This window comes from Haliotis cracherodii, unplaced genomic scaffold (assembly GCF_022045235.1).
Source record: "Haliotis cracherodii isolate W230 unplaced genomic scaffold, xgHalCrac1.p SCAF_9, whole genome shotgun sequence".
NCBI classification, from domain to species: Eukaryota; Metazoa; Mollusca; class Gastropoda; order Lepetellida; family Haliotidae; genus Haliotis; species Haliotis cracherodii.
In genome coordinates, this window is record NW_027266343.1 from 46,145,679 (window position 1) to 46,156,662 (window position 10,984).

A 10,984-nucleotide genomic window follows, 5' to 3' on the forward strand; every position below is an offset into this window, starting at 1 on the left:
TTCAATATATATTTGAATATAAAGCTTGTCTATATTTGACTTATTGCCTAATGATGTGCACTTTATTGAAACGTGTTTAAATTCGAAGCCTGTTGAAACATGTTTAAAATCTAAATACGTTTTAAAATGTTGAAATTATAAACATCTTTAGAGCATAGGGATGTTGTGTTCAGTCGGTGTTTAGGCTGTGAGACGATAGCTCATGTCATGTGTTTCGACCTAAATGCGTTTAGATAGAGCATACCAAATGTGTTTTCCGTTTAGGTGAGTGAGTGAGTTCGGTTTAACGCCGCTTTTAACAATATTCCAGTTATATCACGGCGTGTCAGCTTAATGTGGGAGGAAAGCCCGAAGTGATGCAGGCCTCTGACGTTTACCACTTCGGTGAAACCCACGAGCACGGGTATGGTGCTGACAAACCTAGAAACATAATCGGGGCGAACCGGGATTCGAACCCACAATCACAGGTTTCTGGCGTACCCAAGGGACGCAACTCTGTACAGCGAATCGCGGCGCCTTAGACGACTGGGCCACCCGTGCCCCCTTTCCGTTTAGGACTGAAACATATATGTAATCATGTTTATATCTAAACATGTATTAACTGTGTTTACATCCGATCCTCAACCCATTTTTTACAGTGCATCATTGAACAGTTGCAATCAGGCTATGTGCTCTGTATTCCTACACTGAACTATTTATTGTAAATAATATTATGTCCGGTAACATGTATTGACTTTGTGGATTTTCCTGCTACCAAAACATTACGTCAAACACAAACAAGTAGAGATTACTACAGAGCATCAATAGCTCCCCGCAATATAATGTTATGTGCAGAGGAAGGAAGTGTAAGCTATGGGAGGAGAGAACTTGTGTTAAGTTGGTTGTTGGTTGGTTGGTTTGCTGTTCAACGCCGCACTCAGCAATATTCCACCTATATGACGGCGGTCTGTAAATAATCGAATCTGGACCAGACATTCCAGTGATTGATATAATGGGCATCGATCCACGCAATTGGGATCGATGACATGCATCAACCAAGTCAGCGAGCCTGACCACCCGATCCCGTTAGTCGCCTTTTACGACAAGCATAGTCACCTTTTACGGCAAGCATGGGTTGCTGAAGACCTATTCTACCCCGGAATCTTCACGGGTCTTGTGTTAAGTACAAATTGGTTGTTATTAATGTACTTATCTTTGGAAAGCACAATAAAAGAAACAGTGTCTTTAATTGGTCAGCACAAAGAAAACCCAGGCAAGAAAAATGGGCATGTCAGGCAAAACTTGATATATACCCACTATTAGTACCAATAAAAAAAATCCTATATAGATAACACAACAAATGTCATTCTAAAGCATGCTTTTGCAGCAAATATCAATATTTCTGGTCAAAATGTTGGTTGGGTCAAATAAAGCAAACTTTTAAAATAGTAAACACAAAAAATATAATGAATCCACTCTAAATATACTTCAGTTCAAATGTAAAAATTTAAACAATCATTAATGGATTCCCATTTATCTAGCAGCAAGTTAGGAACATACAGTTTGGTCACGTTATCTATAAATATTGAGAATTATCTTACATATTATAAAAACAAAGGCCATAGGTCACTTTTCTCAAAACTTCGTTTAAGTAATCACAAACTAAACATTGAAAAAATTGTAGATATACAAAAACACCAACCCCATTTGAACAACGTCTCTGTGAAACATGTGATGTCTCAAAAGATGAACAACATTACACATTGTCTTACATAACACAACCAAGAAAGAGAATCACAAATAATCCCCAATCATGATAAAGAATTTGGTACACTCTGTTAAAAGGAGCAGATTCATTAATAAGTTTACCAACAGTTATCCAGAAACAACTTCCAAGATCTGTTAACATATCAACAATTACAAACAAATTCCTTGTACATGTATGTACAACATTACCATAGTTTTGCTCAATTCTGTGTTCCTGTGTTTTTTAATTGTTATTTGTGCATGTATAATGTAGTTTGTGATTGTGTAATATTGCCACTGTTTCTTCATGGAATGTTTCGCAATACATATCTCATCTAAAACATAATAGTTTCTTACAGTTGTTTACGGGGGCATGGTTGGCCCAGTCGCCGAAGGCGCTGCAATTCGCTATACAGAGTTGTGTCCCTTGGGCACGCAAGATTTGTTCGAGAAATGATCAGGTGGGGCCAATTGTGTACATGATGGCGGAGATTGGGTAATGTATAGTGGCAATATGGTCCCGTGCGTGAAGTTTTGGAACTATCAATGATATATAACAATTCAAAAGACGTGGGTGAGTGAGTTGGATTTAACGCCGCTTTTAACATTATTCCAGTTATATCACGGCGTGTCTGCTTCGTGTGGGAGGAAAGCCCGAAGTGATGCAGGTCTTAGAAAGAAGCTGGTTCGATTCCCGGCTCACCCCAATTATGTTTCTGGTTTTGTCAGCACCATACCCGTGCTCGTTGGTTCCACCAAAGTCATAAACGTCCGACACCTGCATCACTTCCAGTGATATATACGGAACATTGTTCTGAGCGGTGTTAACCAAACATTCTCACTCACTCTTCCAGACCGAGCCTGACCACTTGATCAATATAGTCGCCTCTTACGACAAACATCGGTTTCATGGAACCTATTTTGTATCTGGAATCCTCACGGAATGTATGGGATATGTTCCATGGTCTGTCCGCATCACACCGACGCTTCTAGGTTCTGTTTGTTTGTCTGTTTGTTTTTTAACGCCGCACAATATTCAAGCTATATGGTCTGTAAATAATCGAGTCTGGACCAGACAATTATTGACATCATGAGCATCGATCCACGCAACTGAAACCGATGACATGCTTCAACCAAGTCAGCGAGCTTGACCACCCGATCCCATCTTCCCGAGGCAAGAGAGTGAACTGACTTTAAAAGTCCAGTTTCCACCCTTGCCGAACTAGGCTTGAATTCCTTGGCTCGTTCGTAGCGCAACCAGTGGCTAGTACGAGTTATGTCCTTTCTATGCCTTTCCTATTGACCAATCAGATTCAACTTCTCGTATCACTTGCATTTGCTTCAAACAAAACGGTGGCGCCCAGTCAAGACGATCTGATCGATAATCAAGATCTATATTGTGATAAAACGAGTCTTACATTGCGAAGTGCATCAAATCACGTGAGCACCTTGATTAAAAACAGGGAAACATTTATAAAATATCTGTTGACAACGCGTTAGCGGTGCACATGCTTTGCAAATCCTGCAGTCGACCGAAATCTGCATGACATTTTACGAACCGGATTTCGTTTTCGGTGCGCGATTTTGATTGGACTATGCATAGACTCGTTAGTCCAGCCAAAATGTAACTCCTTAATACCAGCCTAGTTCGGCAAGGGTGGAAACTGGACTTCTATAGTCAGTTAACTCACTTGCCTCTGGAAGATGACCCGATCCCGTCAGTCGCCTCGTACGACAAGCATAGTCACCTTTTACGGCAAGCATGGGTTTCTGAATACCTATTCTACCCTGGATCTTCACGGGTTTTACCGAAGTAACGTCAACGACCAGCGTAACGTAACAAATGTTATATTTGGAACAACGCTTTCTAAGATTAGTACAGATTATAATACTTTTTGGGGGTTGATGCTGCCTCGATGGCTGAGTGGGTCAGATCGCTGGCGATTAGGTGCCTCACTCTGACAACGTGGGTTCGAATCCCGGACGGGACTCAACCCCCAAAATACAATAATCTATACTTTACTAAGAAAGTGTTATCTCAAATATAACATTCGTTACATTTGGCCACTTTCTAAACGGCATTGACCAGCGTAAACTTTGGCGTTACAGCGACATTGAGCTGACGCGCCTAGGCCTCATAAAGCTGAAGTACTGAAACCGTTCAACCCAACACCCGCATTATAATATTATTAGTCTTTCTTTGCCGTGTACGGGGTCAAAGGGAGATTACTCTTCAAACCTCAGAGGCCAAACCTTGTCGATAATTTTAACTTTATATAATCTTTATCAAAGTCACGAACGAACGTGATTAAAAAACGTCCTTGCACATCAAAATTAATGATATTATAACACAAAACAGTATCGAATAACGAATTTCTGTACCAGAATTTGCACCCATGAGGTGGGTGTTGGAAAATTCAAAATGGCTGTTACTTACGGTGTACAGGCTCATATGGGGTCAGTAGTTCTGCTCTCCGATTGGTCAATCTCACTTTCAGGCATAATAAAAAACGAAATGCAACACTGTACTTTGGCAGCAAGAACCTATCTGTACAACATAATGGCGTTGTGACAGACACTAAATCAACAGGTATAATATCAACGCATTTTACATTCTTTATGAAAACAACATCAGAGAGGGAAAGAGTTTTTCTCATCGTTTGTTTTTAGATGTAGTTTGAGTGTGAACATTACACATATCTGTATTTAGAAGATGTCATTGGGGTAAGGAAAATATTGTTTGTTTGTTGTTTAGCACTCAGCAATAGTCCATCTATACGACAACAAGGGTGTAAAAATCCTCGTCGATTCTGATTGAAAAAGTAACAAAAATAACTTCACAATCTGCTTATTTAATCGTAAACACAAAAAACACTTTAAACAACGATACGAAAGCAGTGTTTCAGGGCAATGTGACACAAGCGTCTAAAGCTTCCCGCTAGAAGACTGTGGTGTGTGTGTTTGTGGATATATTCATGCAAAAGAAACTGCATGTGTAGCCACTGAAATGACAGAGAACCTCTTTATATATTGTAAGATGCTTTAAATGCAATGTGTAAGCTCAGCAACTTTAAGTATTTTAAGGCTTTGTGGATGGGGGTAGGGGGGGGGGATGTTTGCAGATTATAAATTATTGAAAAGCATTTCGATAGAAAATAGGACATATATATGTTAGATAGAGTACTGTCTATCTAAACCAGACGCTGTAATTCGGATCAGAGCCTTGTAGAATTATATAAAAAAGAGATGGAAACTATGTACAATAATTATTATACAGATAATAGAAGAGATGTAGGCAATATTGTCGTAACGACGTTTACAGATTCCATCATGTGTTCTCTACCTACTGTGCTGTCTCGCCTACACTCACTCACCCAAGACAGTCTAGATAATAATAATAATAATCAGTGCCTGCCATTGCATCCTGTATTCAATATTTGCTGTCCACATCTACGTGAAGTTAATAACTGTACCTTCTGTAATACAATGCAGTGAATGCTTGTTCTCTATATCGTAGGTTATTTTCTACTTAGTTGCGAGAGGTTGGTGAAGCGAATTTACTGTGATTACAGTTCGCAGGTTTAGTGACCAATTGATATATATGAAATATCTTAGGAGCTAACAAATTTGTTCCATCGGTTGTCTATAAACAATTCGCGCCTTGTCCTCTGGGAGTATAACGATTAAATGGGCTAAAATCTGGTCACATATATTTCAACCGAATTACTGGATTAATTATATTATCAACTTCATTCATGTATTTCTAATGATTATTACATTGATTTCCTTCTGTAGGTTGAAAGAAAAACAAGTGTATCAATATACACACAATGAAAATTGCAAAATAAAAATAGTGATTATAAAACGACTGAAAAACTAAAGTAAAGAATACATTAATAAAACAGGGGATCAATAGACAATGAATCACAGACTACTTGTATTTCAAGAAAGCGTCAGCCTGACAAGCGTGGAAATATTCCGATAGGACACTTCAGGATAATTTCCTATCAGTAACTTTCGAAGTGGATGAGACAGAAATTTATATAAAGAAATTATTTACATTTATCAATTGAGTAAAGTTCAAGAAGTTACAAACACGAAGACAGTCAGCATTGATCTGACGGAAATTGGTCAAATCCCATTTGTCATCAGACACCTCAGTTGTTAAACAGTGGAGTAGAGATGACTTTGCTGTGGTAATGGACCAGTTCTAGTAGGCTTTAACGCCGTGATATAACTGAAACATTGTTAAAATATATAATGTTATATACTAGACTATTTTTTTCTAATAACTAATCAAACATTTTCAATCATAGCATATTTGCAGAAAGTTGACTTTGTTCTACCACAAAGAACGAAGGCACAGGTTCACTTTCAAAGTCACCTCATTCATCAACATACATCCAGAACAAGATTTGGTGATTCTAAAAAGTAGCAATATTGACACATGCTTGAATCACAAATTAAGTAAATAATCTCATTGTTTTGGAATCACTTGTGTAACCTTGGTTATTGAACGTTGATATGAAAATACAAGCCGCGAAGGTTGCACGATATTAATTAATAACAAATAATATAGGAAATCAACATTTAATGTCTTGACCAAATACATCTAGCTGATTGTAATTGGTTAGAAATACTCAGAATAAGGCTTCAGAATAAGATAAAAAAATAAAAATAAAACCTGTGTTTCAAGCAAAATGAGTTTTGAACTATACTAAACAAGCCGATGTGTTGTACTAGTTTCTTTAGCTTTCAGTGACATATTATTCCCTCAGATAATATCAGAATACCTATTGTTATGATGTATGGTTAAGTGGAATGATTGCAACGTTCGGTTTCATTAAAACATCAATATGAAAAAAGTCACATCATTCATATAACAAAATGCTGCCGCTGTGCTGAAGGTAAGAGTGAGTGAGTGAGTTGGGTTTAACGCACCTTTTAACAGTATTCCAGTTATAACACGGCGTGTCAGCTTAATGTGGGAGGAAAGCCCATAGTGATGCAGGTCTCAGACGTTTACCACTTCGGTGAAACCAACGAGCACGGGTATAGTAATGACAAACCTAGAAAGAGGGGCAAACCGGGATTCGAACCCACAATCATAGGTTTCTGAAGTGCCCAAGGGACCCAACTCTGCAAAGCGAGTCGCGCCGCCTTAGACGACTGGGCCACCCGTGTCCCCGCTAAAGGTTGGAAAGGATTAAAACCTGAATATTATCTTGAAATCATCATTAACTTGAATACTTACCATAATATCATTGAACATCGTAGAAAAAAGCATTATTTCTATAGCGGAAGGCTGCCGCTGTGCTAAAGGTTAGAAACTATCAATATCATTAAACATACATATAAGAAAAGCACTATTTCATTTGGGAAGGCTACCGCTGATCTAATGGTTAGAAACTATCAATATCATTATACACAGATATTGGAATGCACTATTTCTTTTACGGAAGGCTACCGCTGTGCTTAAGGTATAGATTACTAGACAATTTATGTTTTGGAACGTTTTTGTGCAGAAACTGGAATGAAAGTATATCTCAACATAACTACAATTATGGCATTTAGAAATGGACACCCTCCGCAGAAATTAAAAATGGCTTCTTATTGGAGAAGAAATAGAGTTTGTCAACATGTACATATATCTAGGTATTGTTTTTACCAAACTTGTCATGAAAAAAAGGCTGAAACATGTTTAGTAGCACAAGTGAGAAAAACTTACAATTACAACTTACAGAAACATTTTGGATATAATAGTCATAATTATCGTTTTAATTTTTTTTAATGCTATGATCACATCTACTCTGTGCTATGGATCTGAAATATGGGGAGGTGTTTATTGTAACATCATTGAGGGTGTGCACACGAGATTCTGTGAATCATGTCTGGGTGTTTACAAGTATACTAGTAACAATATGGTCCAGTGAGAATGTGAAAGAGTCTCCATGCAATGTCTTATACATCCAGGGCAGTTAAGTACTGGTGCAGACTGATCCCGTTACCACAGCAGAGACGTCCCTACCAAGCATATAAAATCCTTAAAACTCTTGATGAAAATGGTAAAAAAACACTTGGGCATCTCATATAAGAAATATTTATGAAGATGTGGTTTGGGATTTATTTGGCTATATCATGACATTGACTGCATCTCATCATTTATGGGAAGCTTCAAACAGAGATTCTATGACTGCTTCTTTCAATATTGCCATCACTCACTCGACGATTCATCGGGCTTTAGTTATTTTTTCTGTTTAAATATTTACTAAACTTAAAATATATTTAACAAGTGCCCTTCCCTCTTATCAACGGTAAATATTAACCATGTTTCGGTGTAATAACTTCAGACTTGCTGTTGAATGCGGCCGCCATACAAAGACTCGGTATACCGAACGCTTTTGTTTTAGTCTCTGCAATGCTAGAGGCTATGATGATATTAAGGATGAATTAATTATTGAATATATTGTTGACATGTGACAGCTATGCCCAACCGAGAAGAGAATGTTTCGCTAACCATCTCATAAATCTACCAATAACTGAAACCTTTGCAAGATTGGACAATATCCAATGCCAACCGACAATATCCATACAAAATGAAATGTTTGATTAAATTCCTTTGCCAAGTACTAAGGATTGGAATCAAATCACCTCTCCCTGTAACATAAAGTGTACTTTCCCCCAGCCGTATATTCAGAATGTACATGTAATTATTATTCAATATTTTTGGTATTATGTTTGCAAATAGATTTGATGGGTACAGTGAATAAATTAAAATTAATTTCTGCTTGCACTGAGGTGGAAAACTGACTGATCTTGATTGGTTGATGGCCTGGGTCGTCTGATTTTGTTAGCTTCTTGGAGCTTGCGCTTCCTCCAGTAGTGATTGTTTATACTGGGGCATAGTGTGTTGCCAGGTGATGGAGTCTTCTTAGTCTTCGCAGTATTGCTGTGCATCCCCTTCTGACCTTGAGTTTAAATTCAAGATTCGCCCAGATATAACTATAATAAAAATGTATTATATCTAATGATACATGGATTGATGACATTCAGTCCAAATATATGAAACAAAATTATGGTGAATTAGATATGGCAACAGTCGATATTTTCAGATGGAGGCTATGCAATGACGTGCATCAATCTTCTATGCAGGTTCCAGTCCCAATCGTTGCACTATTTATTGCACTGTGCAGCAAACATCGAAACTCGACGTTCAAATAGCTCACCCAGTTGCCCCGATACGTTGATTCAGGAATCGAAGTGCAAGGTCGAGTTATGTCTCGCGATTTATGGTGACATAATCATTTGTTGATGACGGTTTCCGTTTACACCGGCGGACCCACAAGCCCCTCTGTTGAGTGACAGCCTGTTTGTCATACAGTTCTTTTTAGTAGTGTGCGTGCGTTTGTGCGTGCGTTCGTGCGTGCGTGCTTGCGTGTGTGTTGATTAACCTCATTTTGAATTACACTAGATTTGACCATTGTTCGTTCCAATAATATGATAACGTCACACAAAACGCAAAGCAGAACTGTTTTAATTTTCATAACACTAAATTAATTTGATGATGAAACATTACTTTATGTCAAATGGAAGTAAATGAAAACATTGTCATATCAGGATAGTGCTTTGTGTCTCAGACCATAAGTCTATATTTGAAGTAAGAAGCTGCAAACAACACGTACACCGATTTAACCAAACCAATAAATATATACTTATTGATGCATGTTCACTGCGTTACACAGTTATTACGCCATTCAAAGCACTCAAAAATATGCTCAATTCCATAAGGAGTATATAACCCAACCTGCCTTTTAGGTTCTAGGAGTTTTTGCAATTCGCTGGTGGGTGAACTGAGGTTATTTCAAACACGTATAAAGAGTCAGTGAGCGGCTGGATCAAGGGCCCTAGAAACAAACAGGAGTCTTAAACATGCCATTCAACCAATCTCCAGCTCCGGCGCTCACTAAATTATGGGCCATTAATAATTTCAGAATACTAGTATGTTGAATGGTACGCAAGAGGTCATCATCTACACTCACTTTGGGCTATTGATGATAAATCACATACATGTAACAACAATCTTATTCTTACTTGATGGTTAAAGAGTTCTCTTCATATGAAACATTCAGTTATGAATGTAACCAACGAGCACAGTGCTCGCAGTTACCTCTTGCTTCTGTTGGCAGCATAGTTGAAGACTTGTAGACAGGAAAACTGTACCCTGGTCATACTCAAGGGACCTTCAGTTTGGCACTTTCAGTATCGTATGCAATACACATGTACGTGTCGGAAACCTTAAGATCGTGGTTTCGAATCCCGGTTCGTCCTGATTTATGTTTCTAAGTATGTCAGAAGCACACACGTGCTCGTGGGTTTCACCAAAGGTGTAATGTTTACATCAATTCGGACTTTCAACCCACGTCGTGATAAAAATGAAACAATGTTCAAACATGGGTCGGAAACCCGTTTGCCCTAATTTATATTTCCTTGTCTCTGTGTCAGCACCACATCCGTATTCGTGGGTTGCAGCAAAGTGGTAAACGTATTATATGTGCTTCACTTTGGAATATCTGCCCGCACCAAACCAACACGCCATGATATAAATGAAATACAGTCCAACTCACTCATATAAAGCAGAAACCAAAGCAGACTGAACGTGTCTTCATTTCGTTCTTTCGACCGGCAATATTTATGCATGGTATTCAAGGCACAGAAAATCGTCCTGCAGAGAGGATAACAAATCAACACATTCATGCTAATTAATCAACATGTTATTCATGTTCGTTTCTATTTATTACTCCGCAAACCTAAATTTTGACTGAAAATATGTACGTAAGCATCAAATAGCTTTTTTTTGCGTAAATGATGGAATGTCTGATTATGCAACAGTGAAATTCATCTGTACACATCAATGATACTTGTAACATTTGCATCTCAAAGAGAACAAGATCCTTGTCTACAAGGTCGGATAAGGTAGGTTTTGTGCTCCAACATTCGCTTGTCACACGGAATACCTTGGTTCGACTCAATATATATGAATAAAATATGTGAAGACCTATATTTGTTTCATCCTTCGCAACATGGCTATAACGGTTGTGAAAACATGCTCATTGTTACAAGTACAATCATCACGTTGAAACCATACCATACTCACTGTTACAGGTACAATCAGCACGGGGAAACGATATTCACTGATACAGGTACAATCATTACGGTGAAATTATACTCATTGCTACAGGTACAATCATCACAGTGAAAC